The sequence below is a fragment of the Nyctereutes procyonoides genome, unplaced genomic scaffold, assembly GCF_905146905.1.
Source record: "Nyctereutes procyonoides isolate TBG_1078 unplaced genomic scaffold, NYPRO_anot_genome, whole genome shotgun sequence".
Lineage (NCBI taxonomy): Eukaryota > Metazoa > Chordata > Mammalia > Carnivora > Canidae > Nyctereutes > Nyctereutes procyonoides.
The window spans coordinates 5,138,689-5,154,825 of record NW_026575125.1 but is presented as its reverse complement, the minus strand read 5'-3'; the positions used below and the strand labels follow the sequence as shown (position 1 = coordinate 5,154,825).

At 39.4% G+C, this 16,137-nt stretch overlaps 1 long non-coding RNA gene across 5 annotated transcripts in view; it reads right to left on the bottom strand.

Annotated features, from left to right (window-relative positions):
* The window catches only part of LOC129517543 (uncharacterized), a 435,231-nt gene that overhangs the window by 203,789 nt on the left and 215,305 nt on the right, over positions 1-16,137 (bottom strand). For 3 of the 5 annotated variants that reach the window (XR_008666072.1, XR_008666070.1, XR_008666073.1), the window contains 4 exons: positions 9,368-9,545; positions 6,553-6,683; positions 5,016-5,218; positions 633-1,040 (listed from right to left, as the gene is read on the bottom strand). This is a non-coding gene — a long non-coding RNA (uncharacterized LOC129517543). The remainder of the gene's footprint in view (positions 1-632; positions 1,041-5,015; positions 5,219-6,552; positions 6,684-9,367; positions 9,546-16,137) is intronic. The other 2 variants (XR_008666071.1, XR_008666074.1) reach the window with 2 other exon arrangements.

Below are 16,137 nucleotides of genomic sequence, written 5' to 3'. Positions count from 1 at the left end.
CTTGAAATGGATGCATTTGCTCTTCTTCTAGCATGTTCTAAGTTCTGCCTTTGCACAAGTATGAAACACATGCCAAGCAAGACATTGCCTGTTCTTTACACTGACTTCAGATGTAACCTATGTAACCTACGCATGAAGACCTCCTGTGTAGTATGAATGTCTCTTCTACTTCTAGTTTCCTTGGCACAAGAATGTGGCCCTGGGAAGTCTATGCCTCACCATCCAGCTTCTCTTGTAGCCTTCTGAGCTCATAAAATGCAAAATCTACATTGTATTTATCCTTCTATTCCTTCAAGCACTTGGTTCAATGCTTAAGGTTGTACAGATTCCCCAAAACAATGAATCAGGGCACACAGTAAAGAGTATCTAAGGATGTGCAGGTCTCCTTAAAATAAAAATACAATACACATCTAAGTTTTAAAAATGCCAGAGCCCAGGACATCATACACCAAATGATCTAATATTTTGTGGTCATGGTTGTTGTTTGTTCAGTGACTTTTCAAAGAAGGGAACAAAGAAGAATACAGGAAGATTAGACTCAAGTGGGATAAAAATACCAAACGCTGAGTGGCTACTTCCTAGTAGTGAGATGAAATGAAATATAAAACACCTTACTTTTACGTTGCACCTACCTCACAAATTAAGTCTTCACTGTTCTTGCACAGATTAGGCCTATTTCTCTTAGTGACTCCCAGCCTGCTTTAATGAGTCCGAGCTCACGATGCCCAGCTGATGTTTCATCTGCTGTTTTGCTCAAACTTCCAAAAATGTGCAGTTCCTTTGCTGCGGGCATCCTTTGCTCCTTAATATTCTTTTCTTTTCTTTTTTTTTTTTTTGCTCCTTAATTTTCAATCTAATTTAGGCAAACAGTTGGGGTCAGATGTAAAATAAATGTGATGAATGCAGGATGGATGCAAACTCCAAAATCTAGGAGTCCTTATTTGGAAGGTATTTTCTTTGCTCTTATTCAAAGAGAGAGAAGACATCATTCTGCAGCCTTAAGTTCATTAGGCAGACTCTCAGCTTCCATGTCCATGATTCTAGAAAAAAAGTGAGAACAAAACAATTGAGATTTAAAATAAAACTGCTGAAGAAGTAGGTGTTTGAGATACACTTTCATACTTACAAAATCAAAATATTTTTGTTAAAATCTATACAAAAGGTATTTTTAATTTTTTAAATTTTTTTATTTTTATTTATTTTATGATAGTCACCGAGAGAGAGAGAGAAAGAGAGGCAGAGACACAGGCAGAGGGAGAAGCAGGCTCCATGCACCGGGAGCCCAACGTGGGATTCGATCCGGGGTCTCCAGAATCGCGCCCTGGGCCAAAGGCAGGCGCCAAACCGCTGCGCCACCCAGGGATCCCCAAAAGGTATTTTTATATTCTGTGCTTTCAGAAGTTAGGTTATATTTTTATTTATGAAACTTATTTCTAATAAAATCAGGTCAAGTTACAAGTGATTAGTGTAAATGTCACATAAAATGGAAACATTTCATAGGAAAAGGGTACCATTAGTAACTGGAGGTTTTTGTTTGTGAACAAATTTCAAAAAGGGCATATTTCATTTAGTGTTTTAAATGTTTCTTTATACTATGTTACAGTAGCAGGATAAAGAACATTAGTATGGAAGGAATGTTACAGATGGCTTATCCAATCTCTTCATGGGAGAAGAAAAAAAAAGTTAATGAAATGTGGGTTTATTGTGCAAATTGTGTGTGTGTCTCAGATCTGAATCATCAAACTGTATTACATGTATGAAAATGTGGTCACGGAGTTATGTTTCTGTAAGTTTAGTTATGCACAAATAAACTCTTGGCATCTTCTGGTTCAACATTGTGGGTGGAGAACAATCAGAAGTTTTTCCTCCTTCCCAGATACCCATTTAAAAACAACAGCCTCCAAGAAGGAACACATAATTGGTAAGAAAAGTAGAAGAAGTTCATTTCTGAACAAGAAACTCCAACAAGACTCTTCATGTAAGAAACTGAGCAGTGCAACCCATCTTCCAGAACACGTGTTTGATTATGTAATGATAATCAGACTCAGAGGACAAGAAGTAGAGGCCAGAGAGTAGAAGGAGCTGGGTTATGAAGGCTGGCTAGCAGGGAGATTTCCTAGGCAGTTTGTCACGCTGCCTTCCTCATGCCTGCACAAAACAAGCACCAAAGGGCTCCCTAAGTTTCCAAGTTGAAAGAGTGCCAGGAGAAAATGAATAACCAGGCTGAGTTCTGGTATCCCAGGGTAAGGGCTATCCTTATTTTATCATTCAGGAACTTTGTAATATGAAATCCAACCCTCAAAAGCTCAATCCAACAAAACCTTCTACGTCCTCCACAAATTGCTCATCTGGACTGAATACCTGGATGGCTTTCATGTTCACTGGGGAAAGCAATGGCAAAATGGAACATCACAAAACCACAGGGGAAGAAAGTTTCACCAACCACTTTGTACAATCAACCTCATTGTCTGAAAACCCCAGGTCACTACTCAGGAAAAAGTTAGGCGGAAGGTAAGGTAAAAAACGAAACAAACGCTCTGTACTTTAAAGATAAAGCTGATCTCAAAGGAAACAGACGATTTAGGAAAGATAATGTCACACACACACACACACACACACACACACACACACACACACACCCTAGCCCTCAACGGTATTCAGATCGTCTTGCATCTATTAACAAAAATTACATTTATGTGAAAAGGAAATCATGATAAACCCAGAAAGAGTACTTGCAAAATAAAAATATAAGGATGGAAATAATTCATTGGAAGAATGGAAGACTAAGTAAGGAAATTCCTAGAACATACAGCTACAAGATAAATAGATACAATTTGAGATATAAGTGATTTTGTTGCTCAATCAAAACCTTAGATCACACCAGTAAGGCTTATAAAGAAAGAAAACAAACAGGAATACATTATTTTTAAAACTATAAAGTCAGAAACACATGGTTTAAGGTCAAAAGTGCTATAAACGAATAACTCAAATCCTTGTGAAATTTCAAAATGCCAAGAATGAGATAAACTTCCCAGAGAGTAGAATATATAATCAGGGTAGATTATCTACAAGTGAATGAGATTAAGATTGGCCTTAGACATTTCACATATGAGTGTGGTTATATAAAATAAAGAGTATTATAAAGAACATATAAAATATCCCAGAGTTCTCAGGAAAAGTGATACAAACCCAGTCAAACTATTAATCAAGCCTGAAGGAGCAAAGCATAAACATATTCTGGCTTCATAAAATTTATGTCCTACACAGTCTCCTTGATGACATAACTTGAAGATATATTTCAGGAAAATATGAAAAAGAGAATGTCTGGGTTCCAAGAAGTGCTTGAACTAACCCAGGAGGGAGGAATAAGTAGAAGGGAGGGAGGGAAAGAAGGAAGCAAGCAAACAACATCTGAGAAGCTATCCTGGAAGCAAAGAGTCCAAATTAGGAGTAAAAATTCATGCATCTTTAGGAAAACAACAATAGCAAAAAACTAAATGAGAAATGGAATGGATTCCATCAGAGTCGTAACATGACTAAAAACGACTAAGTAATGAAGTATATGGTTTATAAGGCATGTGCTTATTCTTACAAGACACGGCGTTGTAAGAGCCCTGGACATTCCAGAAGACGGCCCACTGCCAACCAAGAAACGTACATCAGGATGACTGTAAGTTTCCCATCTGAAGTGGACTACAGGGTCAGATGTGCTCGAGGAAGAGCAGAAAGGCATCCGTGCAGGAGACGCGCTCCCACCCGCTGCTGTGAGTGATGCCGGGCACGCTGCCTGAGCCCCCGCGAGAAAGCACCCCGTGTACTCTGAGGTGTAGGCAGTGTTCACGCGGCCACGGCAGTGGCAACAGCACAGCTAAGGGAGGGCACGCTGCCTGAGGTGCTCATGCTACTTCCAGGAGCCTGTGAAAATGTGCTGATTTCCTTAGTATCAGAAGAAAAACAACAACAACACATATTTAGGATCAAATGAAATGCTTTGCTTTTCCCTTCTCACATCTGCACATGAATGAATACATGGCCAAGTACATACCTTTATAGGGCTGACTGTATAGGGTGTCTCCCTAAATGAGGACAGGTACCACCCAGGTGCAGCTGTGGGTCTAGGTTTTATGGACCTGTCATCTGGGGGTACACTGTCAATGTCCAATTCACAGCTTCCTCCTGGTTCTGTTTCTGCATGTTAATTTACTTTCATCAGCACTGGGTACATTCATTAAAACTAGCTCAAGGCAAGAGACAGGATCCTCCTTTTACTATTTGATTTCAGACATATTATTAAACTGTTTTCGGCTTTTGAGTATTTATACATTCCTGGATTATTACAAAGCAGAGGGATGGTTTCCTAATATTACCAAAATTTCCCATCATCACAGCTCCAAACCACATATTGGCCACTTCATAAGAAACAAAAATCAACCCGTTGACATTGTGAGTTCAAGCCAATACTGGGCCTTCTGTGATTCCACAGCCATCTTTTAGTAATTTAAAGTGGGGGTGCCTGGAACATTTTCTGCAGACTATAACGTGGGTCGCTCCTCAGGGAAAATGCTCATCTAGAATGCTCTAGGAGTGTTCTGACTCGACACTACAATGTACAAAGACATTTCTAAAACATGATGAAAAGTAACTATTTCGACCAGATAGCTCAAACAGGTCTTGCTAATCGAAGAGAAATGAAAGAACAGAAGGATGGAACCTCATCCTATTTATGACTCAAGACAGTTGTTTTGGCTCCTGATGCACATTCAAATCAACTTTAAAAAATGAGCTCTAAAAAACAGAGGGGCATTTCTCATCAGCTTCCTACCCTGTCACCCTGAGTTAGAAGCCACACTAGCATTTTTATAAACAAGTCTCTTCTTGACTTTAATGGGCAACAGGACACAGAAAAAAATGACTTGAAGCCACAAAGCTAGTGACACTGTACACATGGGACATATTATCCAAAAAAATTAAAAATGTGCTGGCCACGACCACATACCTAGAACACTAGTACTGACCTGTGCCTTCCTTACGCCTTTAGCAGAAGTCTGTCCCAAATGTTCAACGTCTTCCTTAACATGCCCCATGTTCCACAAATGTCACAGATATTACTAAATCCATCTCTAAAATCAATCCTTGAAATTGACTCGTAATCATATAATAGCCATGTTGGGCCTATTTACAAATTGTAAGGTTGGATCTCATCAAGGACATAGTAAAGCTGAAATGAGACACACAAATTAATGTTAAGACTGAATTGTATTATAGGGATTTAAAAATATCTCATTCGGTTAAAAACTCCTGAAAACTAATTCCCTTCTGAACTCGTTTTCCAAATCAACTGGCCATGCTCCTCAATCAATACAGTTAAACAAGCACCACAAATCAGTACAGTTGATTTCCAAATACATGGCCCTGTAAAAATATGGTTGAATCCAACTTTTTCCCAATTTTACTGTGTATCTCCTCCAAAGAGTTAATTATTTTCTGAATTTTAGAATACTGTTCTCCATGTAAAATCACCTTTATACCGCTGCATTTTATAGAAGTTCCAGTGTGTGTTGCTAATTTCATTGAGTGACTCCCTATCTCTTTCATCATTGGCATAGTTTCAGACTATCTGGATTTTCAAACATCTGATTAGCTCCTGACTCCAGTCTTCTACGTACAGTTTAGATACAATTACGGCAAGCATTCCATATTACTTGGAAAGATCAAGGGAGTCTTTCTTGCTTATGTTTCCATTTCCTCCTCCCTCCTTCACACTGGAATATACTGGTAAAAAATTTATTTTGTAGAATCTACTTAATTATCTTTAAGTTAGTGACAGATTTAATGGTAATGCATCCTGGTCACATCATCTTATCTGAGGATCTCCAGAGGTGATCCTTCTGAAATTTACCAGTCTTAATTCTATTAATCTTAAATGTCTGAAGTACACTGTGCAAAGAAAGACTGATGGATACAGAGATCATAAGGTTTGGTAACGTTGTTCATAATATCCAAGTTATAAATCTTCCTTTGAAATTTCTGTGGCATTTTATTTCTCTTCACTTAGTTTCCAATTTGTATTTAATTCTTTTAAAGGATGACAGTAATATGTATCCACCCAAAAGGCATTGCCAAAAAAGAAAAATGACTGTTTTCATGAGCATCTTGAGGCAGAATATTTTTTTCTTATTACAAGTTAACACCATAAACATTTGGTGTTACTCGTACACATTTAAGTAGAGGGGAGAATATGTAATTATTCATCTGATTACTGACTTGAGTTTTCTGCTTTATATTACTACAAAGTACTGAAGTCTGTATCTTTGCAAAACAAAATGACTCCGTGAAAAGGGCACATTGCATTAGATATATTAAAATACAAAATAGTCTCGGTGGACCATGAAAAGGATTACAAATGAGACTTTTAAAAGGAAAATCAGTACCTATTTGTGTTACACTGCATTCTGTATGTATCTCTAAATATATAAATATATTTTTCCTTATATTCCCACAGGAAAATAAATCGAGTTTACAGCCACAAAGAAAACTAATTACAATGCTTACCATTATATTTCCTGCACATATGACATTATTTGACTCACGAGTGGTTAACGTGAAAGCCATTCTCATAGTGTTCTAGAAGCACCATGGCTGTGACCACACAATATAAAACTATAAGCCCATGTGTTCAAAGCCTGTGCATATAGAAAAGATAGGAGAAAGTGTTAACAGATTCTAAAAATGTCAAGGGCATGGATGACTTCCTGAATCTGCTCTTTTTCTGTTTTTCATTATCATGTGTGACTTTTTTTTTTTTAATGTTTTTTTCAAAAGCATTAGGTTGAGAAGTAGAGGAGATGAAGAGGCAGGCCACAGAGGATTTCTAGGACAGTGAATCTATCTGTGTGAAAATATGATAGTAGATAACGTGTTATTATATGTTTGTCCAAACCCACTGCACTTACAACCCCAATCATGAACCTTATGGTACATTGGGGATGCTGGGTGATCATGATGGGCCAATGTTCATCTTTAGTAAAAAATGTACTATTCTGGAAAGTGATGCCGATAATGGGGAAGACTATGTGTGAGGGAGCAGGTGCTCTATGAGAAACCTCTGTCCCTCCCTCCCAATTTTGTTATAAACCTAAAACTGCCCTAAAAAAATTTTTTTAAATCACAGCATACAGTCCCATTTAGTACATCAGCATTATCTACTACTCTTCTAACTTCTGAGAGTGGTTCGCAAAACTGAGCTGTGGGACACCTGGGTGGCTCAGTGGTTGTGCATCCGCCTTCAGCTCAGGTCATGATCCTGGGGTCCTAGGATCAAGTCCCGCATCGGGCTCCCCACAGGGAGTCTGCTTCTCCCTCTGCCTGTGTCTCTGCCTCTCTGTGTCTCTCATGAATAAATAAATACAATCGTTAAAGAAAACAAAAAACATGGGCAGCCTAGGTGGTTCAGCGGTTTATTGCCACCTTCGGCCCAGGGTATGATCCTGGAGTCCTACATCAGGCTCCCTGCATGGAACCTGCTTCTCCCTCTGCCTGTATCTCTACCTCTCTGTGTCTCTCATGAATAAATAAATAAAATCTTAAAAAAAAAAAAACCACAAAACTGAGGCACAGTTCTTAAAACAGCCATTATGCACGGCTGCTCTCAGTCTCTCAGAAAGGAGGCAGGACACTGCCCCCGCTACCAACATTACAGTATCTCCAGCTTTCTGCAAATGCAAGGGGAGAATCTGCAAATATCTCTGCAGATGCTCTGGGCTTTCAAGGCTCCTTTTTTTCTGGGTTCTACGTATCTGGGATCCACTATTGTATATTCACATGTTTAGAGAAATGTTATGTGAGCTGAGGATTCTCATGGGACATTTAAGTGCGATAAACATTCATTACAGTATTTTCTGGCATTTTAATCAATTAATGGGATGGATGATGTCTTTATACATTATTTTTTATATAACATAATAACTGCTTTATTCATTTACAAAGGACAAAAACAGAAAATTAGAGAGAGATAAAAATCAGAGCAAATAAAGTTGTAAGTTTAGGCCCAATACATAAACCAAATGTGTTAAAAAGTGAAGTACCCCAGGCAGATGATAAGAAAGGAAAATATCATAATTCTCTGGAAAAGGATATTCTAAGACCCATGAAGAAAACAGTAAATATCATTAATTGAGCCCATACCATATTTTAGTACTGGATGGAATATTTCATTTGTAAACCATCCCAATAACATTCCTGTTAGATACATGTGTCTATACTCATTTCCTCACAAGAAAACTCAAGTTCAAAAATCTCAGTACTTGCGAGGTCCCACGACTATACAGGGAGCAGATGGAACTCGCCCAAAAGCCTCCTTACCTATTGGCTCTTATGCCTTTATCACAATGTTCTCAATTGTTCTCGAAATATTAAGCCAAATAACCTCCTCCCAAACATTTACCAAAAGGGAACTGTCTTAACAAATCAAAAGTTATATCCCGGGAAATACACATAGCAGTAAAAATTGTGAAATGCCCACAGAAGAGATTAGCAGACAGGGTTTTGGTATTCTGATCAAAAGACCACCTTTAACTCACAATTTATAATTCTGAAGCACATTTGGTATTATGGAAAATGATGCTGATCAAGAAAGCAGACTGTAACATTTCATGAAGAATATAATTTCTAACACAGACAACCTAACTCCAGGGTGGCATTTTAAAATCATTTAATAATTGTTGTGGTTTTAAAAAAAATATTGTATTTATTTATTCATGAGAGACACATAGAGAGAGGCAAAGACACATGCAGAGGGAGAAGCAGGTTCCCTGCAGGGAACATGATGCAAGACTCCATTCCAGGACCCCAGGATCATGACCTGAGCCATGGGCAGATGCTCAACCACTGAGCCACCCAGGTGTCCTCAAAATTTTTGTGTTTTAAGCAGATTAGAATTCTGATGTTTTGGGACGCCTGGGTGGCTCAGCAGTTGAGCATCTGCATTTGGCTCAGAGCGTAATCCCAGAGTCCTGGGATTGAGTCTCGGGATCCAGTCCCACATCGGGGTCCCTGCAGGGAGCTTGCTTCTCCCTCTGCCTGTGACTCTGCCTGTGACTCTGCCTGTGACTCTGCCTGTGTGTGCGTGTGTGTGTGTGTCTCACGAATAAATAAATAAAATCTAAAAAAAAAAGAATTCTGATGTTTTAAAATTTAAATATCCTATAGCTTTTGAAAAATAGTAGCGCTGAAAAATAGTAGTGTGAGTGGGTGTAGTTTGAACTTAATGAAAATCTTTAAGGAATCTAATTAAGATGTGATTATCAAAACAGACCCATTAAGCCTGCAGTTTTATAACAGAAGAAAAAACATAAGGGCTTTAATATACCTTTGGTCATTTAACACCTGCAGGAAGCATGAACCACCTTCTGCCATAAGTTACAACCCTGTGTTTTGGGACTGTTGCTGCAACCTCTCTGTATGAGTTTCCTTATCTGAAAAAGGATGGGGTTGGAGATCATCTCTTCACTGGCCTTCAGTGGTCATATTCTACAAGTGTATAAATCCTAGGAAGAAAACATAAAACAAGAAGCACAGTCATTGACATGGCACTATACATAGTATTAAGAGAATAGTTTTGGAGTTGTTAGTTGAGACAATCCAAAATACTGAACCTGCAAATAGCTCTGGATAAATTACATACCCCTGTACAGATTTCTAAGAAGGTTAACAGTCTGTGATAGACACGGCAGGTTAAACCGGTCATGTTTAGGACTACATTTTCAGCCAAATACTGGCGTGTTCACATCATAGCTTCCTTCTGAGGGGACTGTCTCTGACATTTTTGAGCCCCTAGGCACACACAAAAGAGATGGGGCTCCTCATGGTTCGTGCTGGTGGACTGGCCCATGTGGTGAGAGTGATGAAAGACTCAGAAGGATCACAGCGCTGGAAAGACCACTGCACCTTGTCTGCCTGTCTCCCCGCCGCCCTAATATTCCACGTCCAATACCTCACCCACAACTCAAGGTCACTGCTCTCACATGACCCACACATAAGCCCATCTTCAGAATTTAGTCAGATAATTCCTGTTGTCTACCTGACACATAAAAGGCAGGTCTTTACATTCTTTTCCACTTATTATTAGACAGACTGATTAGATCCATCCATTTTATGCGTGCTTTAAGGTATTCACTATTATGATCCATGGCACAGATCCAAAAATATAAGAGAATGTATTTTTCTATTCATGGATATTTGGACAGTTTCTAGTTTAGGGCTGGAAAAAAAATTCAAATGGAAAATTCAACTTCCTGTGTATACATACTCCCTGATTTCACAATACCAGCAAATGATGCCTCCAAAAGTTAGGCATGAAATGGAGGATGGGGTGCATTCATCCAGGATGATTTTTTCTCAAACCCTCTTTGCTATCTTGAACCCCCTATTTTTGCCACTTGTAACAAATTCAAATGCTTTAAAAGAGGGGTAGTCCATTGCCTATGTTCAAGCTGCATATTAGTATACAATCCACTCCATGATGCTCAAACCAAGTTACACCACGTGTTTCTTTTAACTGCTCTATAAGCAGCTTCATTCTCTTCTGAATACTTTAGATACTTCGCATCTGTCACCATCACAACTTATATAGACACTTCAAAGACATCTGATACGATTCTATGTATCTGTAGACTGTCTGAAATGCTAAAATCACAGCTTCTTGGAGCATCACTGCAGCGGCCATGCACTCTGCTGAATTTACTGTTCCTTTCTGTTTTGGGAGAGGGCTAAGTCCTCTCCTCTTACCTGGCTAGGTCACATACAAACTGCACTACGCAGCATATATACCTCACAGCAAACACGAGCAGGTTCTACAGAATGGTCAAAACCAATCCGAACATCCTGATCATACTTCTGGACCTACATGAAAGAATGAACTTGACACATTTTTCCAAAGAAGCCAAGAATAAAAGTAATTTTGGAATTTGGGGTTTGTGTAGCAGCCTGGTTGTAAATTTCTTTTTAAGTGATTGAATTTCATCTTGTCTGAAAACTAAAATAACAGGAAATAACTGAGAGGCCAAGGAATAAATTTATAATATGATAACTTATATAAGCTTTACATAAATGCTGTAAAGAGCATAGTTTGATTTTTTTTAAGTGTGTCCAATAATATTTGAAAACCAAATAGGTGGATAGCCTGGGTGGCTTGGTGGTTTAGTGTCGCCTTCAACCCGGGGCCTGATCCTGGAGACCTGGGATCGAGTCCCACGTCGGGCTCCCTGCATGGAGCCTGCTTCTCCCTCTGCCTGTGTCTCTGCCTCTTTCTTTCTGTATCTCTCATGAATAAATAAATAAAATCTTAAAAAAAAAAAGAAAACCAAAAAGGTATTATGGTTTAGCAGAATGAAACTGGGATAAATCTGTCTATGATAGCAGATATCATTAATTCAAAATCTGTCCCCCAATCTGCCTTCTTAGGAAAACTGATATACTGGATGTAAAATATTCCAACAAAGACCATCACTTCCAAAAATGTAAGATGATCACTACAGTCAACCTCTTTAATTCAGTTATTTATTATATTATCTTCATTTTACCTATACTCAGGGTACCATCAGGAAAATTTCCATATTCACTTTCTTTTAGCAAATATTCCTCAAGTACACAGTATAGTATATCTCTCCCTCTGAGCTAAGAAAAGTGTATATTACAGTGAGGACAGAGATGTATAAAGTTTTAGGTTTTTGGTTTTTTTTTTTAATGAAAAATACCTATAAATATTTCATCTCTTTTCAGGTTTTCAGACAAGCACATGCTTAAGGTATTTCTGTGCTAAGACTCTGAAATCTTTTCTATATCCCTAAAAGCCTCTAACTGAGTATCTTTATGCAACAATTTGAAGTCCACATCCATCGTCTTTGTAACTGAAGGGCATGGAGACTTTTTATCTTTGCTATCACATTCACTTCTCTTATTTTCCAACTTTAGAGCCTGTTTCCTTCATGTGGGTTTCAGCTGACTTATCTACGAAGAATTTACTCTCTAAGTTATCAATCATTTCAGTGCTTGAACGGTCTCTTGAACTTTTCCAAATATCAGAACAATTCAAATCATGGTGTTGGATTAATACCGACTCTCTTGTTGTGGCCATTATGAACTTTAAATCCTTTAATTTGAAAAAAAAATTACATGAATTCACATGAAGTTCACATCATTTATTTCCTGATGTATGTATGCCTGAAAACCCTACGGCAAGACACTCTTTTTCAAATGCCAATTATTCATATCTTTGTCGACAGCTTTATTTTTTTAGCCACTCAGAATGATAGTTTTCTAGGACTTTGAAGGTCCTCATTCCTGAAGCTGTTCAAACACAGCTGGGTGCCCATGTAACAAGGATGTAATAGGAAGCACCAAACAGTGCTGTGAATCTAATCTAGAAAACTCCCAACTTCCCTTCCAATGCTCATATATCCTGAGGCTCTTTGAGTCAACAGATCGGTGTTTTTGCCTGATTTATATTCTGAATGCTCCTGAGGGAATTAAACTTGTCTTTTCTGGTGATCCAATAGATACAGAAATGAGACCTCAGGGAATGGCCCAACATGCTGATGAAATTTTACTGAGACAGAAATATAATCTGCATAATTAGTACATATCTATACAAGCATATTTATTTAAAGGGCTGATAATTCTTAACTGTATTTCTTTTAGTAGGCTCCACACCCAACTTGGGGCTTGAACTCATGACCCTGAGATCAAGAATTGCATATTCCACCAACTGAGCCAGCCAGGCACCCTTATTTTTGTTTGTTTTTAATTTTTACCTTTTTAAAAAGATTTTATTTATTTATTCATGAGAGACACAGAGATAGAGAGGCAGAGACACAGGCAGAGGGGAGAAGCAGGCTCCATGCAGGGAGCCTGACGTGGGACTTGATCCTGGGTCTCCAGGATCACACCCTGGGCTGAAGGCAGTGCTAAACCGCTGAGCCACCTGGGCTGCCCTTTGTTTTTTAATGATGATCCTGCTTAGATGGAAAATGTTAGATTTTTAATTTTTTTTTTAATTTTTATTTATTTATGATAGTCACAGAGAGAGAGAGAGAGAGAGAGAGAGAGAGGCAGAGACACAGGCAGAGGGAGAAGCAGGCTCCATGCACCGAGAGCCCAACGTGGGATTCGATCCCGGGTCTCCAGGATCACGCCCTGGGCCAAAGGCAGGTGCTAAACCGCTGCGCCACCCAGGGATCCCAGATTTTTTAAAAATTAACTAATTTCTATGTTCAATGTGGGGCTCAAACTCATGACCCCAAGATTGAGAATCACATGCTTGCCTAAGACAGGCACCCCAAATGCTGGATTTTTATTATTGCAAAGGCAAAGGAACCAGAGGCAAGTAGATGATGTTTAGTGTCTACTTTTTGTTATTTCTTGTAATTTGTTACTGAAATAATTCAATGTTCTAAGGATTAACTTTGTTATTTCTTATGGAATAAATTGTAGCTGGCCAGGGCACTGGAAGATGAGAACATATCAATAGTCAGTACTTTGGCTTCAGAAGATGTTAAGAAAATTTATGGTTTCCCACATTCCAGAATTTTCTTCCAGAAACAACTAAAAGCGATGTTTAACTGATTTCAATAATTAAATATAAAAGTTGGATGGTTAGGATATTTAATACATTTATAACATGCATTTGATAGTGGGTGATTCTATAATGCAGGTTTCATGTTTCTTCTTTACAAAATCCATGTAAAGGTTGTAGGCAAGTGTAGGGATGCCTGGGTGGCTCAGGGGTTGAGCATCTCCCTTCAGCTCAGGGCGTGATCCTGGAGTCCTGGGATCGAGTTCCACATCAGTCTCCCTGCAGGGATCCTGCTTCTCCCTCTGCCTGTGTGTGTCTCTGCCTCTCTCTGTGTGTCTCTCATGAATAAATAAATAAAATCTTAAAAAAAAAAAAGGTTCCAGGCAAGTCTAGAACAAAGTTTATTCCTATAATCAATGAAAGTTGTTGAGTACCGATTTGGTGTTATGCAGTGGGGATGCAAAGACTTGAAAAAAGAAGGAGTATGCTAGACCTATATGCACATCACTGCAATCTCATTAGAACTACCAGCCGTCTACCCAGCTCTATTTGCCTGCCTGCCTACTTACCTACCTACCCGGCTACCTCGCTACATATGTAACAAGAGAATTACAAAGGCACAGAGGGAGGTCCCTTCTCCTTAGGGGAAGTCAGGTTAGGCTTCAGCACACTAGTGAAAAGTAGGCTTTTCCTGCCCACACAAAGAATACTTCCCAGAGGGAACAGCATCTGCAAAGGTACTTATGAACAGATATTATAGTGCCTGCAGTTAATATTATGTAATGTGGTTGTGATCATAGTCAACAAGGTATTGATTTTGCACTATGTCACAATCTAGCCTAACACTTGGTATTTTATTAAAACAATTTTTTATTATCTCTCAGGATAGTGTGTGTCAGCTGGGCTCAACCAGCAGTTCTTCCTCACTGTGATATTGGCTGAAGCCACAGATATCTGAAAGAGCTTGACTGCACTGGAATATTTAAAACGGTTTAGTCATAATCCTGGCAGCCTGTCAGGGATCCTTAAAAGGCTGTTCTCTGCTGGGATGTCCAGACATCTGGGATTCCCATATAGTCTCAGATCCTCTTCCCGAGTCTCAAGGTCTCCCAGTTGTCTTGTCAGCAGGAAAGCTGGAGTTCTTACTCAGTGGCTCAGCGACTGTGGTATCACAAGGGTAAATCTTCCACACCCACCTGAGACTCAGGCTTGGAGGAGCACAGCATCATGTGACCAACAGGGTCAAGGAGACAGCCCAAGGAGGAGGGGGCTATACAAGGGCACGCACACAAGATGTGGTTCAATGGGAGCTGTGTTTGGAGACTTGTAACCAGCCTCTGATACCTGGTTTCCAAAACATTCACTTCTTTTCCATGATGCCGAAGTCTCATCTCATTCTAGCATCAGGATCAGGCTTAAATTAGAAGACTGTGTCTCCTAAATCATCTCCAGGTGCAGATGGGTTTACTTGGACATAGCTCCTCTTGCTCTAAAGACGTGTGAACCAAAGAGATGACTGACTGGCCTCTTAGATCCAAACCTACAACCTCAAAACAGAGGCCATCCTAGACTCAATGGCTACTTCTAAGTGTATGTAAGGCTGTGCTAGAACAATGGCCTCACGTCGTCCACTGTTCTAGTCAGCTGAGATGTTCTACCAGGTCCTATCTTAACCATTGCAGACATCTTAACATTGGCCTAACTATATCACTTTTGCTTTGATCTTTACCCTGAGGTCATATCCTTCTGCTACTATGCTGGATTTGATCTTTTCCCCAGGATTTTAACTTCTCTGCATCCATTCGTCTTACTGTAGTGCCTTAAACATGCAGTCAAGAGGGACTAGATGACGCTTGAAGCAATTTGCATGAAGATGTCTTGTTTCAGTGCACCAAGCTATTAGGTATATTTCCTATCTTCCAAAAATACAATTTTAACAATATTTGTGAATGCACAGCACACTCACATTTCTTCCCAGCATCTTAAAGCAGTTTCCTTGACACTTTTACAGCCTCCTTACATTTTCCTAGACCCTTGGTTTACTGTTGCATCTTGACCGGTTTGCCACGCGTGGCCCTGGACAGAGACTTGAGTTTTTACTGATATGTCACAAACAAATGCTTCTCAACATCATTTTCCTTGTTTTTTTTTTTTTTCTAAGGAATGTGGTGTAAACACTAAGTTGTCCCTAGCCCCTGAATTTGAAGAGGGTTGGTCTGTACTCTTCTGGGGACATGGGACATAGGGTGGCCAAACATGGCTGTTTTGCCTTTTCTGTAGGGGATGGATTTACCCTAGGTAGATGCTACTCTCAGGCATCTGGTTGTTCTCTGCATTCAGCTTCAAACCCTGAAGGCTTTTTACTCCCATCACAGAATCTGCTTGGTTCTCCTTCTGGCCAAGCTCAATGGCACCACTCGAGCCACTTCCACACACCTCACTGAAAATGGACAAGTGAGTGAGAACTGGAAGCTGGCCCTAGCTTTCGGTCTTCAAGGATGGGGAAGAAGATGCCCTGTAGGCTCTCTGGGTGGCCCAGCTCACTTCACAGATCTTGAACTATTTGA